Source organism: Lepisma saccharinum, unplaced genomic scaffold (genome assembly GCF_977018435.1).
Source record: "Lepisma saccharinum unplaced genomic scaffold, izLepSacc3.1 HAP1_SCAFFOLD_352, whole genome shotgun sequence".
Taxonomy (NCBI): Eukaryota; Metazoa; Arthropoda; class Insecta; order Zygentoma; family Lepismatidae; genus Lepisma; species Lepisma saccharinum.
The window spans coordinates 274,546-292,848 of NW_028143070.1; positions in this window are offsets into that span (position 1 = coordinate 274,546).

Consider the following 18,303-nt stretch of genomic DNA (forward strand, 5'->3'; position numbering starts at 1 on the left):
TTCTATTCGGCTTTTGCTCCAGAGATTGCTGTTAAAGGCAAAAATTCTGGGACAATGAAGCTTCCCAAGAAACTTGTACAGGCAACGCAATGTGGCAGTGACACAATATCATCCTCCTCTGTTTTCTTCCCAGCTTGACTTTCTATTCGGCTTTTGCTCCAGAGATTGCCGTTAATGGCAAAAATTCTGGGAGAATGAAGCTTCCCAAGAAACTTGTACAAGCAACGCAATGTGGCTCTGTTTTCTTCCCAGCTTGACTTTGTATTCGGCTTTTGCTCCAGAGATTGCCGTCAAAGGCAAAAAAAATTCTGGGAGAATAAATCTTCCCAAGAAACTTGTACAAGCAAGGCAATGTGGCAGGGACACAATATCATCCTCCTCAGTTTTCTTCCCAGCTTGACTTTCTATTCGGCTTTTGCTCCAGAGATTACCGTCAAAGGTAAAAGTTCTGGGAGAATAAAGCTTCCCAGCTTTACTTTCTATTCGGCTTTGGCTCCAGAGATTACAGTCAAAGGTCAAGGATCTGGGAGAATGAAGCTTCCCAGCTTGACTTTCCATTCGGCTTTTGCTCCAGAGATTGCCGTGAAAGGAAAAAAATTCTGGGAGAATATATTTTCCCAAGAAACTTGTACAAGCAAGGCAATGTGGCAGGGACACAATATCATCCTCCTACGTTTTCTTCCTAGCTTGACTTTCTATTCGGCTTTTGCTCCAGAGATTACCGTCAAAGGCAAAAGATCTGGGAGAATGAAGCTTCCCAAGAAACTTGTACAAGCAACGCAATGTGGCATTGACACAATATCATCCTCCTCAGTTTTCTTCCCAGCTTGACTTTCTATTCGGCTTTTACTCCAGAGATTACCGTGAAAGGCAAACATTCTGGGAGAATGAATCTTCCCAAGAAACTTGTACAAGAAACGCAATGTGGCATTGACACAATATCATCCTCCTCCGTTTTCTTCCCAGCTTGACTTTCTATTCGGTTTTTGCTCCAGAGATTGCCGTCAAAGGCAAACATTCTGGGAGAATAAATCTTCCCAAGATACTTGTACAAGCAAGGCAATGTGGCAGTGACACAATATCATCCTCCTCTGTTTTCTTCCCAGCTTGACTTTCTATTCGGCTTTTGCTCCAGAGATTGCCGTCAAAGGCAAAATTTCTGGGAGAATAAATCTTCCCAAGAAACTTGTACAAGCAAGGCAATGTGGCATTGACACAATATCATCCTCCTCCGTTTTCTTCCCAGCTTGACTTTCTATTCGGCTTTTGCTCCAGAGATTGCTGTTAAAGGCAAAAATTCTGGGACAATGAAGCTTCCCAAGAAACTTGTACAGGCAACGCAATGTGGCAGTGACACAATATCATCCTCCTCTGTTTTCTTCCCAGCTTGACTTTCTATTCGGCTTTTGCTCCAGAGATTGCCGTTAATGGCAAAAATTCTGGGAGAATGAAGCTTCCCAAGAAACTTGTACAAGCAACGCAATGTGGCTCTGTTTTCTTCCCAGCTTGACTTTGTATTCGGCTTTTGCTCCAGAGATTGCCGTCAAAGGCAAAAAAAATTCTGGGAGAATAAATCTTCCCAAGAAACTTGTACAAGCAAGGCAATGTGGCAGGGACACAATATCATCCTCCTCAGTTTTCTTCCCAGCTTGACTTTCTATTCGGCTTTTGCTCCAGAGATTACCGTCAAAGGTAAAAGTTCTGGGAGAATAAAGCTTCCCAGCTTTACTTTCTATTCGGCTTTGGCTCCAGAGATTACAGTCAAAGGTCAAGGATCTGGGAGAATGAAGCTTCCCAGCTTGACTTTCCATTCGGCTTTTGCTCCAGAGATTGCCGTCAAAGGCAAAAATTCTGGGAGAATATATCTTCCCAAGAAACTTGTACAAGCAAGGCAATGTGGCTGGGACACAATATCATCCTCCTACGTTTTCTTCCCAGCTTGACTTTCTATTCGGCTTTTGCTCCAGAGATTCCCGTCAAAGGCAAAAGATCTGGGAGAATGAAGCTTCCCAAGAAACTTGTACAAGCAACGCAATGTGGCATTGACACAATATCATCCTCCTCAGTTTTCTTCCCAGCTTGACTTTCTATTCGGCTTTTGCTCCAGAGATTACCGTGAAAGGCAAACATTCTGGGAGAATGAATCTTCCCAAGAAACTTGTACAAGAAACGCAATGTGGCATTGACACAATATCATCCTCCTCCGTTTTCTTCCCAGCTTGACTTTCTATTCGGCTTTTGCTCCAGAGATTGCCGTCAAAGGCAAACATTCTGGGAGAATAAATCTTCCCAAGAAACTTGTACAAGCAAGGCAATGTGGCAGTGACACAATATCATCCTCCTCCGTTTTCTTCCCAGCTTGACTTTCTATTCGGCTTTTGCTCCAGAGATTACCGTCAAAGGCAAAAGATCTGGGAGAATGAAGCTTCCCAAGAAACTTGTACAAGCAACGCAATGTGGCATTGACACAATATCATCCTCCTCAGTTTTCTTCCCAGCTTGACTTTCTATTCGGCTTTTGCTCCAGAGATTGCCGTGAAAGGCAAACATTCTGGGAGAATGAATCTTCCCAAGAAACTTGTACAAGAAACGCAATGTGGCAGTGACACAATATCATCCTCCTCCGTTTTCTTCCCAGCTTGACTTTCTATTCGGCTTTTGCTCCAGAGATTGCCGTCAAAGGCAAACATTCTGGGAGAATAAATCTTCCCAAGAAACTTGTACAAGCAAGGCAATGTGGCATTGACACAATATCATCCTCCTCCGTTTTCTTCCCAGCTTGACTTTCTATTCGGCTTTTGCTCCAGAGATTACCGTCAAAGGCAAAAGATCTGGGAGAATGAAGCTTCCCAAGAAACTTGTACAAGCAACGCAATGTGGCATTGACACAATATCATCCTCCTCAGTTTTCTTCCCAGCTTGACTTTCTATTCGGCTTTTGCTCCAGAGATTGCCGTGAAAGGCAAACATTCTGGGAGAATGAATCTTCCCAAGAAACTTGTACAAGAAACGCAATGTGGCAGTGACACAATATCATCCTCTTCTGTTTTCTTCCCAGCTTGACTTTCTATTCGGCTTTTGCTCCAGAGATTGCCGTTAATGGCAAAAATTCTGGGAGAATGAAGCTTCCCAAGAAACTTGTACAAGCAACGCAATGTGGCAGTGACACAATATCATCCTCCTCTGTTTTCTTCCCAGCTTTACTTTCTATTCGGCTTTTGCTCCAGAGATTGCCGTTAATGGCAAAAATTCTGGGAGAATGAAGATTCCCAAGAAACTTGTACAAGCAAGGCAATGTGGCAGTGACACAATATCATCCTCCTCTGTTTTCTTCCCAGCTTGACTTTCTATTCGGCTTTTGCTCCAGAGATTGCCGTTAAAGGCAAAAATTGTGGGAGAATGGATCTTCCGAAGAAACATCTACAAGCACCGCAATGTGGCAAAGGCACACAAATCTGCTTCTCTGTTTTCTTCCCAGCTTGTCTTTCTATACGGGTTTTGCTCCACACATTACCGTTAAAAGTAAAGGTGCTAGGTGAATAAACCGTCTCCACAAACTTCTCGCCGCACAGCATTCGTATGGGTTTGCGACTCTGCGAAGCACCATCAACACAGGAGGTGTGAGCGTTAACCAAACATTGCATTCATTCATGCACTTTCATTAAATGCGACTAGAGTCTTAAGCTCAATCAACCGATATACGGTTGAATGCTGGCCGGCACAAGTGCCGGTCAATTTCAATCATTATTAACGTGCTTTTGGTCCGGTGTTCTACAGTTAAGCTCAACCTAACTGCACAAGACACCTCTATCTGCCGGCACATTTACAAGTGCCGGTCAATTTCCAGTGCTCTACAGCGAGCTAAACTGGGATACATGTCTTTTGGTCGGCTGGGTCGTAGGGCAACCAAGTCATCCTAAAAACCCCAAGTCCAGCGATCCGCCACCTGCTGGAAGCCCCGGTGCCCAGCACCAGTTAAGGTGCCGGCTGACGGTTTGGGTGTCCTCCCCCAGCCGGCCGAAACCGGCCGGGGTCTGGACTCCCGGCGAATGCCCCGAGGGGGCATCCTTAAAGAGACAGACTGAAACCGCCGAGTGCCGTGAAACCGATATCACGAACTCCGCGTGGATCTGTTCTTAGCACCAAGTAAACTGGTAACTGCGGGAGAATAATTTTCCCCCGCGTCGGTGCTGAGCATTACTCGGATGTGACTCTCCACGTCACTGGCGTCAGCTCGATGTGAAGGCGGTGAGCTACGGAAGATCGCTGACGAGTTCCAGGGCAGCCAATGCAGGCCCTCCTCCGATGGATGTGACTGCCGGGCAAGTCCTGTCACCTTTCTTTTAGACATAAAATTGCACACCTATACAAACATTGGATCGGATGTCACCAAGTAAACTGGTAACTGCGGGAGAATAATCTTCCCCCGCGTCGGTGCCGTGCACTCCGCGGATGTGACTCTCCGCGGCAGCTCGGTGTGAAGGCGGTGAGGTGAGAAAGATTGCGGACCAGTTCCAGGGCGTCATACTTAAAGCCAACTCAAGCTCCTATTATATAGGTCCCGTCATCGAAGGCTCGATTCAAGGAGGCAGGCACACACGTGCCGACTAGAGTCTCAAGCTCCGCAAGTGTATGTCTTGAAGACGACACTCTCTTCAGCCCAGCACTCGGCTACCCTGCACCGATTGCTATTCATTGCAGAATCATCCGCATTCTCCTACCTCCACCAAGCACCATCAACGTCAATTTCCAGTGCTCTACAGCAAGAGCGGACCGTCGGGATTTCTGGTATTTCACCGGCGGGCACCCGAAGGAGCCCTCCCACTTATGCTACACCTCGTCACGTCTCCCGACAGCGGCAGGCTAGAGTCAAGCTCAACAAGGTCTTCTTTCCCCGCCGCTGACATTGTCCAAGCCTTTCCGCACTCCCAGGTTAACCTGGGGTGTCAGTATTTTGGTCGGCTGGGTTGTAGGGTCCCGTGCCGTACACGGACCCAAAAACCCCAAGTCCAGCTATCCGCCACATGCTGGAAGCCCCGGCGGCGAATACTTGCGTGAATGCCGCCGGTTTGGAAGTCCTGCCCCGGCCGGCCGAAACCGGCCGGGGTCTGGACTCCCGGCGAATGCCCCCGAGGGGGCATCCTTAAAGAGACAGACAGAAACCGCCGGGTGCCGTGAAACCGACATCACGAACTCCGCGCGGATCTGTTCTTAGCAAGTACCCATCTTGCTTGCAGTGGCTCACCTTGGTCGGCCAACTGCATTCGTTTAAGATGCTTGGCAGGCATCGATCTTTCTTGCGAGAGTGCGGATTTTCTCGCTTTCAGCAAGTGCTCAAACCTTGCTTGCAGTGGCTCACCTTGGTCGGCCAACTGCATTCGTTTAAGATGCTTGGCAGGCATCGGTCTTTCTTGCGAGAGTGCGGATTCTCTCAATTTCAGCAAGTGCTCAAATCTGGTTCCAACGACGATAGGGATGACAGAACCAAACCTCTCCGCGAGTAGCCTTTCGCAAAGAAGGCGAGGATTTTTCGGCCACCTACAGCATCCATCGTACCACCTACCAAGGGCCCCTCGGCGGCACGGAATAGTGAGGAACGCTTACTTCCACCGTCACCCTACCAAAGTTGGACCCTCATTTGGCACATACTTGAATTTGGCCAACTCAAGCTCCTATTATATAGGTCCCGTCCTCGAAGGCCGACTAGAATCTAAAGCATTTGGGCGGCTGGGTTATAGGTACAACGCAATCTGTTCCCCACAAACCCCAAGTCCGGCTATACGCCACATGCCGGAAGCCCCATCGGCCGCATGCCGGCCGATGGCTTGGGGATCGCCCTTATTAGTAAGGGTGATCCCCATGGGAAGGCCCAGAAGGCCTTCCTAAGTGTCCACCGCCGTGTAGAGTCACATCCGAGGAATGGACAGCACCAAGCCGACCAACCGAAGCGCCTCCGAATGCTCGCCGATCTCCAACCAAACGTTGGGACCGCCGAGGCGGAGAAGGGAGAGCTCTCTTCGCTCCCCCGCGCCGGTGATGTGCTCCTGGCAGGAACCGGGCAGTATGTCGCCTCCTCAAGTTTCTATTATATAGATACCGTCATAGAAAGGCTCAACATCAGGTTCCAAGGTGGCAGACTCACGCATTGCATTCATTCATGAATGCACATTTCCAAGTGCCTGTCACTTACATTGTGGTATTTCACCGGTGGGCACCCGAAGGAGCCCTCACTTATGCTACACCACCTCGTCACGTCTCCCGACAGCGGCAGGCTAGAGTCAAGCTCAACAGGGCCTTCTTTCCCCGCCGCTGACATTCTCCAAGCGTTTCCGCACTCCCAGGTTAACCTGGGTTGTCAGTCTTTTGGTCGGCTGGGTGATAAAACCCAAGTCCAGCTATCCGCCACCTGCTGGAAGCCCCGGTGCGCAGCACCAGTTAAGGTGCCGGGTGCCGGTTTGGGTGTCCTCCCCCGGTCGAAACTGGGGTCTGGACTCCCGGCGGAGGTCCCCGGAGGGACCTCCTGAAAGTAGGAGCCTGCTTTTCAGGTGCCGTGCAGCCGACAGCACGAACCTGCAAGCGAGGGCTGCCTTTCAACGGGTCGCCACCGTACGGAGGCTTCACCGCTCACGACGCCCCGCCAGATACTCAAGTCGTCTACGAGTGGTTCAAGGGTCCCAACTTCCGAGTGCTTGATTACCCCTTGAATCCCCATCTAGAATCCCAAAGACCTCGGTCAGTGGGGCAAGTGGGCGGAGTCTCGATGGCACTGCTCGCGGGGAGCCTCACCCCCGGTTTTGGGGGGGTGGTTGGTGGCTCCCCGCCTTACCGGTCCCCGGCGAAGGGGGTCCAGCGTTGGTGGTTCTGCCTTTCAGAGTGCAGGGACCCACGGTCACGCAGCTCCGGGCACGGCTTCGGCCTTAGAGGCGTTCAGGCTTCAGCCGTCGGACGTAGCTTCGCACCAAGGTTCGATCGAACCGGCGCGGTACCATTGGTCCGAACCTGGGGTTCCTCTCGTACGGACCGGGATTACCTTGGCCGCGTTCTAAACGCCAGGAGGATAAAACTAACCTGTCTCGCGACGGTCTAAACCCAGCTCACGTTCCTTGTTGGTTGGTGAACAATCATACGCTCGGGGAGCGCTGCGTCCCCACGGTAAGAAGAGCCGACATCGAAGGATCAAAAAGCCGCGTCGCTATGAACGCTTGGCGGCCACGAGCCAGTTATCCCTGTGGTAACTTTTCTGTCACCTCCCGCCGAAGATCCTTCGGACGGGGAGGATCGATAGGCCCCGGTTTCCCGGGTCCCACCCGTACTTTTCCCGTGACCCGAACACTCCACCCACTGCTTACCTTACCCTCACGTTATCTTCACCAACCACCCTGCGTTAGGGGTTAGCGCGATTCACCGCCTGGAGCCACTTTCAACGGTTTTTCAGGGGCGAAGGTGCATGTAGCTGGGGACAAAATCCGCCATTTTCCAAGATGGAGGCCGCGTTTTTGGAAATATCTCAAAATGGCATTTACGTTTTTTCGTTCTCTTGACTTGATCTACCTCCGTGTGAAATTTGAACTCGATAGCTCGAAATCGATGAAATGGCTTAGGGGGCCGAGAAGCACTTCTTTGGGGGGACGAGAAGGACAATGTATTTCCCTTTCTTCAATTTTTCACACTTTGCGTGGTTCGAACCTTATCAAATTTCACAATGTGAAAGGAGAGGTACCGAATTACCAGAATACCGAGTTTTGTCTTCCTCGGTTAGCCACAAGTACACTTTAACGGCATTTTCCCGAAATGGCGGGTTAGGGGGCCGAGAAGGACGCAGGCTCGCGGATTTCATTAGCAAAGTCACCCTTCCGACTTTGCTTTAGGCTAGCCCTGCATGTTTTCGTGTAAGGGAATCATGCAGCTTCCATCCTGGGAAATATTGTGAGTTTCGCGCCAAAACTGGATTTTCCGTTGAAACTTGAAAAAACCGTCAAGATTTAGCATTTTTCGTGAATTTCAAATGGAGAATCAAACTTTTCCCGTGACCCGAACACTCCACCCACTGCTTACCTTACCCTCACGTTATCTTCACCAACCACCCTGCGTTAGGGGTTAGCGCGATTCACCGCCTGGAGCCACTTTCAACGGTTTTTCAGGGGCGAAGGTGCATGTAGCTGGGGACAAAATCCGCCATTTTCCAAGATGGAGGCCGCGTTTTTGGAAATATCTCAAAATGGCATTTACGTTTTTTCGTTCTCTTGACTTGATCTACCTCCGTGTGAAATTTGAACTCGATAGCTCGAAATCGATGAAATGGCTTAGGGGGCCGAGAAGCACTTCTTTGGGGGGACGAGAAGGACAATGTATTTCCCTTTCTTCAATTTTTCACACTTTGCGTGGTTCGAACCTTATCAAATTTCACAATGTGAAAGGAGAGGTACCGAATTACCAGAATACCGAGTTTTGTCTTCCTCGGTTAGCCACAAGTACACTTTAACGGCATTTTCCCGAAATGGCGGGTTAGGGGGCCGAGAAGGACGCAGGCTCGCGGATTTCATTAGCAAAGTCACCCTTCCGACTTTGCTTTAGGCTAGCCCTGCATGTTTTCGTGTAAGGGAATCATGCAGCTTCCATCCTGGGAAATATTGTGAGTTTCGCGCCAAAACTGGATTTTCCGTTGAAACTTGAAAAAACCGTCAAGATTTAGCATTTTTCGTGAATTTCAAATGGAGAATCAAACTTTTCCCGTGACCCGAACACTCCACCCACTGCTTACCTTACCCTCACGTTATCTTCACCAACCACCCTGCGTTAGGGGTTAGCGCGATTCACCGCCTGGAGCCACTTTCAACGGTTTTTCAGGGGCGAAGGTGCATGTAGCTGGGGACAAAATCCGCCATTTTCCAAGATGGAGGCCGCGTTTTTGGAAATATCTCAAAATGGCATTTACGTTTTTTCGTTCTCTTGACTTGATCTACCTCCGTGTGAAATTTGAACTCGATAGCTCGAAATCGATGAAATGGCTTAGGGGGCCGAGAAGCACTTCTTTGGGGGGACGAGAAGGACAATGTATTTCCCTTTCTTCAATTTTTCACACTTTGCGTGGTTCGAACCTTATCAAATTTCACAATGTGAAAGGAGAGGTACCGAATTACCAGAATACCGAGTTTTGTCTTCCTCGGTTAGCCACAAGTACACTTTAACGGCATTTTCCCGAAATGGCGGGTTAGGGGGCCGAGAAGGACGCAGGCTCGCGGATTTCATTAGCAAAGTCACCCTTCCGACTTTGCTTTAGGCTAGCCCTGCATGTTTTCGTGTAAGGGAATCATGCAGCTTCCATCCTGGGAAATATTGTGAGTTTCGCGCCAAAACTGGATTTTCCGTTGAAACTTGAAAAAACCGTCAAGATTTAGCATTTTTCGTGAATTTCAAATGGAGAATCAAACTTTTCCCGTGACCCGAACACTCCACCCACTGCTTACCTTACCCTCACGTTATCTTCACCAACCACCCTGCGTTAGGGGTTAGCGCGATTCACCGCCTGGAGCCACTTTCAACGGTTTTTCAGGGGCGAAGGTGCATGTAGCTGGGGACAAAATCCGCCATTTTCCAAGATGGAGGCCGCGTTTTTGGAAATATCTCAAAATGGCATTTACGTTTTTTCGTTCTCTTGACTTGATCTACCTCCGTGTGAAATTTGAACTCGATAGCTCGAAATCGATGAAATGGCTTAGGGGGCCGAGAAGCACTTCTTTGGGGGGACGAGAAGGACAATGTATTTCCCTTTCTTCAATTTTTCACACTTTGCGTGGTTCGAACCTTATCAAATTTCACAATGTGAAAGGAGAGGTACCGAATTACCAGAATACCGAGTTTTGTCTTCCTCGGTTAGCCACAAGTACACTTTAACGGCATTTTCCCGAAATGGCGGGTTAGGGGGCCGAGAAGGACGCAGGCTCGCGGATTTCATTAGCAAAGTCACCCTTCCGACTTTGCTTTAGGCTAGCCCTGCATGTTTTCGTGTAAGGGAATCATGCAGCTTCCATCCTGGGAAATATTGTGAGTTTCGCGCCAAAACTGGATTTTCCGTTGAAACTTGAAAAAACCGTCAAGATTTAGCATTTTTCGTGAATTTCAAATGGAGAATCAAACTTTTCCCGTGACCCGAACACTCCACCCACTGCTTACCTTACCCTCACGTTATCTTCACCAACCACCCTGCGTTAGGGGTTAGCGCGATTCACCGCCTGGAGCCACTTTCAACGGTTTTTCAGGGGCGAAGGTGCATGTAGCTGGGGACAAAATCCGCCATTTTCCAAGATGGAGGCCGCGTTTTTGGAAATATCTCAAAATGGCATTTACGTTTTTTCGTTCTCTTGACTTGATCTACCTCCGTGTGAAATTTGAACTCGATAGCTCGAAATCGATGAAATGGCTTAGGGGGCCGAGAAGCACTTCTTTGGGGGGACGAGAAGGACAATGTATTTCCCTTTCTTCAATTTTTCACACTTTGCGTGGTTCGAACCTTATCAAATTTCACAATGTGAAAGGAGAGGTACCGAATTACCAGAATACCGAGTTTTGTCTTCCTCGGTTAGCCACAAGTACACTTTAACGGCATTTTCCCGAAATGGCGGGTTAGGGGGCCGAGAAGGACGCAGGCTCGCGGATTTCATTAGCAAAGTCACCCTTCCGACTTTGCTTTAGGCTAGCCCTGCATGTTTTCGTGTAAGGGAATCATGCAGCTTCCATCCTGGGAAATATTGTGAGTTTCGCGCCAAAACTGGATTTTCCGTTGAAACTTGAAAAAACCGTCAAGATTTAGCATTTTTCGTGAATTTCAAATGGAGAATCAAACTTTTCCCGTGACCCGAACACTCCACCCACTGCTTACCTTACCCTCACGTTATCTTCACCAACCACCCTGCGTTAGGGGTTAGCGCGATTCACCGCCTGGAGCCACTTTCAACGGTTTTTCAGGGGCGAAGGTGCATGTAGCTGGGGACAAAATCCGCCATTTTCCAAGATGGAGGCCGCGTTTTTGGAAATATCTCAAAATGGCATTTACGTTTTTTCGTTCTCTTGACTTGATCTACCTCCGTGTGAAATTTGAACTCGATAGCTCGAAATCGATGAAATGGCTTAGGGGGCCGAGAAGCACTTCTTTGGGGGGACGAGAAGGACAATGTATTTCCCTTTCTTCAATTTTTCACACTTTGCGTGGTTCGAACCTTATCAAATTTCACAATGTGAAAGGAGAGGTACCGAATTACCAGAATACCGAGTTTTGTCTTCCTCGGTTAGCCACAAGTACACTTTAACGGCATTTTCCCGAAATGGCGGGTTAGGGGGCCGAGAAGGACGCAGGCTCGCGGATTTCATTAGCAAAGTCACCCTTCCGACTTTGCTTTAGGCTAGCCCTGCATGTTTTCGTGTAAGGGAATCATGCAGCTTCCATCCTGGGAAATATTGTGAGTTTCGCGCCAAAACTGGATTTTCCGTTGAAACTTGAAAAAACCGTCAAGATTTAGCATTTTTCGTGAATTTCAAATGGAGAATCAAACTTTTCCCGTGACCCGAACACTCCACCCACTGCTTACCTTACCCTCACGTTATCTTCACCAACCACCCTGCGTTAGGGGTTAGCGCGATTCACCGCCTGGAGCCACTTTCAACGGTTTTTCAGGGGCGAAGGTGCATGTAGCTGGGGACAAAATCCGCCATTTTCCAAGATGGAGGCCGCGTTTTTGGAAATATCTCAAAATGGCATTTACGTTTTTTCGTTCTCTTGACTTGATCTACCTCCGTGTGAAATTTGAACTCGATAGCTCGAAATCGATGAAATGGCTTAGGGGGCCGAGAAGCACTTCTTTGGGGGGACGAGAAGGACAATGTATTTCCCTTTCTTCAATTTTTCACACTTTGCGTGGTTCGAACCTTATCAAATTTCACAATGTGAAAGGAGAGGTACCGAATTACCAGAATTCCGAGTTTTGTCTTCCTCGGTTAGCCACAAGTACACTTTAACGGCATTTTCCCGAAATGGCGGGTTAGGGGGCCGAGAAGGACGCAGGCTCGCGGATTTCATTAGCAAAGTCACCCTTCCGACTTTGCTTTAGGCTAGCCCTGCATGTTTTCGTGTAAGGGAATCATGCAGCTTCCATCCTGGGAAATATTGTGAGTTTCGCGCCAAAACTGGATTTTCCGTTGAAACTTGAAAAAACCGTCAAGATTTAGCATTTTTCGTGAATTTCAAATGGAGAATCAAACTTTTCCCGTGACCCGAACACTCCACCCACTGCTTACCTTACCCTCACGTTATCTTCACCAACCACCCTGCGTTAGGGGTTAGCGCGATTCACCGCCTGGAGCCACTTTCAACGGTTTTTCAGGGGCGAAGGTGCATGTAGCTGGGGACAAAATCCGCCATTTTCCAAGATGGAGGCCGCGTTTTTGGAAATATCTCAAAATGGCATTTACGTTTTTTCGTTCTCTTGACTTGATCTACCTCCGTGTGAAATTTGAACTCGATAGCTCGAAATCGATGAAATGGCTTAGGGGGCCGAGAAGCACTTCTTTGGGGGGACGAGAAGGACAATGTATTTCCCTTTCTTCAATTTTTCACACTTTGCGTGGTTCGAACCTTATCAAATTTCACAATGTGAAAGGAGAGGTACCGAATTACCAGAATACCGAGTTTTGTCTTCCTCGGTTAGCCACAAGTACACTTTAACGGCATTTTCCCGAAATGGCGGGTTAGGGGGCCGAGAAGGACGCAGGCTCGCGGATTTCATTAGCAAAGTCACCCTTCCGACTTTGCTTTAGGCTAGCCCTGCATGTTTTCGTGTAAGGGAATCATGCAGCTTCCATCCTGGGAAATATTGTGAGTTTCGCGCCAAAACTGGATTTTCCGTTGAAACTTGAAAAAACCGTCAAGATTTAGCATTTTTCGTGAATTTCAAATGGAGAATCAAACTTTTCCCGTGACCCGAACACTCCACCCACTGCTTACCTTACCCTCACGTTATCTTCACCAACCACCCTGCGTTAGGGGTTAGCGCGATTCACCGCCTGGAGCCACTTTCAACGGTTTTTCAGGGGCGAAGGTGCATGTAGCTGGGGACAAAATCCGCCATTTTCCAAGATGGAGGCCGCGTTTTTGGAAATATCTCAAAATGGCATTTACGTTTTTTCGTTCTCTTGACTTGATCTACCTCCGTGTGAAATTTGAACTCGATAGCTCGAAATCGATGAAATGGCTTAGGGGGCCGAGAAGCACTTCTTTGGGGGGACGAGAAGGACAATGTATTTCCCTTTCTTCAATTTTTCACACTTTGCGTGGTTCGAACCTTATCAAATTTCACAATATGAAAGGAGAGGTACCGAATTACCAGAATACCGAGTTTTGTCTTCCTCGGTTAGCCACAAGTACACTTTAACGGCATTTTCCCGAAATGGCGGGTTAGGGGGCCGAGAAGGACGCAGGCTCGCGGATTTCATTAGCAAAGTCACCCTTCCGACTTTGCTTTAGGCTAGCCCTGCATGTTTTCGTGTAAGGGAATCATGCAGCTTCCATCCTGGGAAATATTGTGAGTTTCGCGCCAAAACTGGATTTTCCGTTGAAACTTGAAAAAACCGTCAAGATTTAGCATTTTTCGTGAATTTCAAATGGAGAATCAAACTTTTCCCGTGACCCGAACACTCCACCCACTGCTTACCTTACCCTCACGTTATCTTCACCAACCACCCTGCGTTAGGGGTTAGCGCGATTCACCGCCTGGAGCCACTTTCAACGGTTTTTCAGGGGCGAAGGTGCATGTAGCTGGGGACAAAATCCGCCATTTTCCAAGATGGAGGCCGCGTTTTTGGAAATATCTCAAAATGGCATTTACGTTTTTTCGTTCTCTTGACTTGATCTACCTCCGTGTGAAATTTGAACTCGATAGCTCGAAATCGATGAAATGGCTTAGGGGGCCGAGAAGCACTTCTTTGGGGGGACGAGAAGGACAATGTATTTCCCTTTCTTCAATTTTTCACACTTTGCGTGGTTCGAACCTTATCAAATTTCACAATGTGAAAGGAGAGGTACCGAATTACCAGAATACCGAGTTTTGTCTTCCTCGGTTAGCCACAAGTACACTTTAACGGCATTTTCCCGAAATGGCGGGTTAGGGGGCCGAGAAGGACGCAGGCTCGCGGATTTCATTAGCAAAGTCACCCTTCCGACTTTGCTTTAGGCTAGCCCTGCATGTTTTCGTGTAAGGGAATCATGCAGCTTCCATCCTGGGAAATATTGTGAGTTTCGCGCCAAAACTGGATTTTCCGTTGAAACTTGAAAAAACCGTCAAGATTTAGCATTTTTCGTGAATTTCAAATGGAGAATCAAACTTTTCCCGTGACCCGAACACTCCACCCACTGCTTACCTTACCCTCACGTTATCTTCACCAACCACCCTGCGTTAGGGGTTAGCGCGATTCACCGCCTGGAGCCACTTTCAACGGTTTTTCAGGGGCGAAGGTGCATGTAGCTGGGGACAAAATCCGCCATTTTCCAAGATGGAGGCCGCGTTTTTGGAAATATCTCAAAATGGCATTTACGTTTTTTCGTTCTCTTGACTTGATCTACCTCCGTGTGAAATTTGAACTCGATAGCTCGAAATCGATGAAATGGCTTAGGGGGCCGAGAAGCACTTCTTTGGGGGGACGAGAAGGACAATGTATTTCCCTTTCTTCAATTTTTCACACTTTGCGTGGTTCGAACCTTATCAAATTTCACAATGTGAAAGGAGAGGTACCGAATTACCAGAATACCGAGTTTTGTCTTCCTCGGTTAGCCACAAGTACACTTTAACGGCATTTTCCCGAAATGGCGGGTTAGGGGGCCGAGAAGGACGCAGGCTCGCGGATTTCATTAGCAAAGTCACCCTTCCGACTTTGCTTTAGGCTAGCCCTGCATGTTTTCGTGTAAGGGAATCATGCAGCTTCCATCCTGGGAAATATTGTGAGTTTCGCGCCAAAACTGGATTTTCCGTTGAAACTTGAAAAAACCGTCAAGATTTAGCATTTTTCGTGAATTTCAAATGGAGAATCAAACTTTTCCCGTGACCCGAACACTCCACCCACTGCTTACCTTACCCTCACGTTATCTTCACCAACCACCCTGCGTTAGGGGTTAGCGCGATTCACCGCCTGGAGCCACTTTCAACGGTTTTTCAGGGGCGAAGGTGCATGTAGCTGGGGACAAAATCCGCCATTTTCCAAGATGGAGGCCGCGTTTTTGGAAATATCTCAAAATGGCATTTACGTTTTTTCGTTCTCTTGACTTGATCTACCTCCGTGTGAAATTTGAACTCGATAGCTCGAAATCGATGAAATGGCTTAGGGGGCCGAGAAGCACTTCTTTGGGGGGACGAGAAGGACAATGTATTTCCCTTTCTTCAATTTTTCACACTTTGCGTGGTTCGAACCTTATCAAATTTCACAATGTGAAAGGAGAGGTACCGAATTACCAGAATACCGAGTTTTGTCTTCCTCGGTTAGCCACAAGTACACTTTAACGGCATTTTCCCGAAATGGCGGGTTAGGGGGCCGAGAAGGACGCAGGCTCGCGGATTTCATTAGCAAAGTCACCCTTCCGACTTTGCTTTAGGCTAGCCCTGCATGTTTTCGTGTAAGGGAATCATGCAGCTTCCATCCTGGGAAATATTGTGAGTTTCGCGCCAAAACTGGATTTTCCGTTGAAACTTGAAAAAACCGTCAAGATTTAGCATTTTTCGTGAATTTCAAATGGAGAATCAAACTTTTCCCGTGACCCGAACACTCCACCCACTGCTTACCTTACCCTCACGTTATCTTCACCAACCACCCTGCGTTAGGGGTTAGCGCGATTCACCGCCTGGAGCCACTTTCAACGGTTTTTCAGGGGCGAAGGTGCATGTAGCTGGGGACAAAATCCGCCATTTTCCAAGATGGAGGCCGCGTTTTTGGAAATATCTCAAAATGGCATTTACGTTTTTTCGTTCTCTTGACTTGATCTACCTCCGTGTGAAATTTGAACTCGATAGCTCGAAATCGATGAAATGGCTTAGGGGGCCGAGAAGCACTTCTTTGGGGGGACGAGAAGGACAATGTATTTCCCTTTCTTCAATTTTTCACACTTTGCGTGGTTCGAACCTTATCAAATTTCACAATGTGAAAGGAGAGGTACCGAATTACCAGAATACCGAGTTTTGTCTTCCTCGGTTAGCCACAAGTACACTTTAACGGCATTTTCCCGAAATGGCGGGTTAGGGGGCCGAGAAGGACGCAGGCTCGCGGATTTCATTAGCAAAGTCACCCTTCCGACTTTGCTTTAGGCTAGCCCTGCATGTTTTCGTGTAAGGGAATCATGCAGCTTCCATCCTGGGAAATATTGTGAGTTTCGCGCCAAAACTGGATTTTCCGTTGAAACTTGAAAAAACCGTCAAGATTTAGCATTTTTCGTGAATTTCAAATGGAGAATCAAACTTTTCCCGTGACCCGAACACTCCACCCACTGCTTACCTTACCCTCACGTTATCTTCACCAACCACCCTGCGTTAGGGGTTAGCGCGATTCACCGCCTGGAGCCACTTTCAACGGTTTTTCAGGGGCGAAGGTGCATGTAGCTGGGGACAAAATCCGCCATTTTCCAAGATGGAGGCCGCGTTTTTGGAAATATCTCAAAATGGCATTTACGTTTTTTCGTTCTCTTGACTTGATCTACCTCCGTGTGAAATTTGAACTCGATAGCTCGAAATCGATGAAATGGCTTAGGGGGCCGAGAAGCACTTCTTTGGGGGGACGAGAAGGACAATGTATTTCCCTTTCTTCAATTTTTCACACTTTGCGTGGTTCGAACCTTATCAAATTTCACAATGTGAAAGGAGAGGTACCGAATTACCAGAATACCGAGTTTTGTCTTCCTCGGTTAGCCACAAGTACACTTTAACGGCATTTTCCCGAAATGGCGGGTTAGGGGGCCGAGAAGGACGCAGGCTCGCGGATTTCATTAGCAAAGTCACCCTTCCGACTTTGCTTTAGGCTAGCCCTGCATGTTTTCGTGTAAGGGAATCATGCAGCTTCCATCCTGGGAAATATTGTGAGTTTCGCGCCAAAACTGGATTTTCCGTTGAAACTTGAAAAAACCGTCAAGATTTAGCATTTTTCGTGAATTTCAAATGGAGAATCAAACTTTTCCCGTGACCCGAACACTCCACCCACTGCTTACCTTACCCTCACGTTATCTTCACCAACCACCCTGCGTTAGGGGTTAGCGCGATTCACCGCCTGGAGCCACTTTCAACGGTTTTTCAGGGGCGAAGGTGCATGTAGCTGGGGACAAAATCCGCCATTTTCCAAGATGGAGGCCGCGTTTTTGGAAATATCTCAAAATGGCATTTACGTTTTTTCGTTCTCTTGACTTGATCTACCTCCGTGTGAAATTTGAACTCGATAGCTCGAAATCGATGAAATGGCTTAGGGGGCCGAGAAGCACTTCTTTGGGGGGACGAGAAGGACAATGTATTTCCCTTTCTTCAATTTTTCACACTTTGCGTGGTTCGAACCTTATCAAATTTCACAATATGAAAGGAGAGGTACCGAATTACCAGAATACCGAGTTTTGTCTTCCTCGGTTAGCCACAAGTACACTTTAACGGCATTTTCCCGAAATGGCGGGTTAGGGGGCCGAGAAGGACGCAGGCTCGCGGATTTCATTAGCAAAGTCACCCTTCCGACTTTGCTTTAGGCTAGCCCTGCATGTTTTCGTGTAAGGGAATCATGCAGCTTCCATCCTGGGAAATATTGTGAGTTTCGCGCCAAAACTGGATTTTCCGTTGAAACTTGAAAAAACCGTCAAGATTTAGCATTTTTCGTGAATTTCAAATGGAGAATCAAACTTTTCCCGTGACCCGAACACTCCACCCACTGCTTACCTTACCCTCACGTTATCTTCACCAACCACCCTGCGTTAGGGGTTAGCGCGATTCACCGCCTGGAGCCACTTTCAACGGTTTTTCAGGGGCGAAGGTGCATGTAGCTGGGGACAAAATCCGCCATTTTCCAAGATGGAGGCCGCGTTTTTGGAAATATCTCAAAATGGCATTTACGTTTTTTCGTTCTCTTGACTTGATCTACCTCCGTGTGAAATTTGAACTCGATAGCTCGAAATCGATGAAATGGCTTAGGGGGCCGAGAAGCACTTCTTTGGGGGGACGAGAAGGACAATGTATTTCCCTTTCTTCAATTTTTCACACTTTGCGTGGTTCGAACCTTATCAAATTTCACAATGTGAAAGGA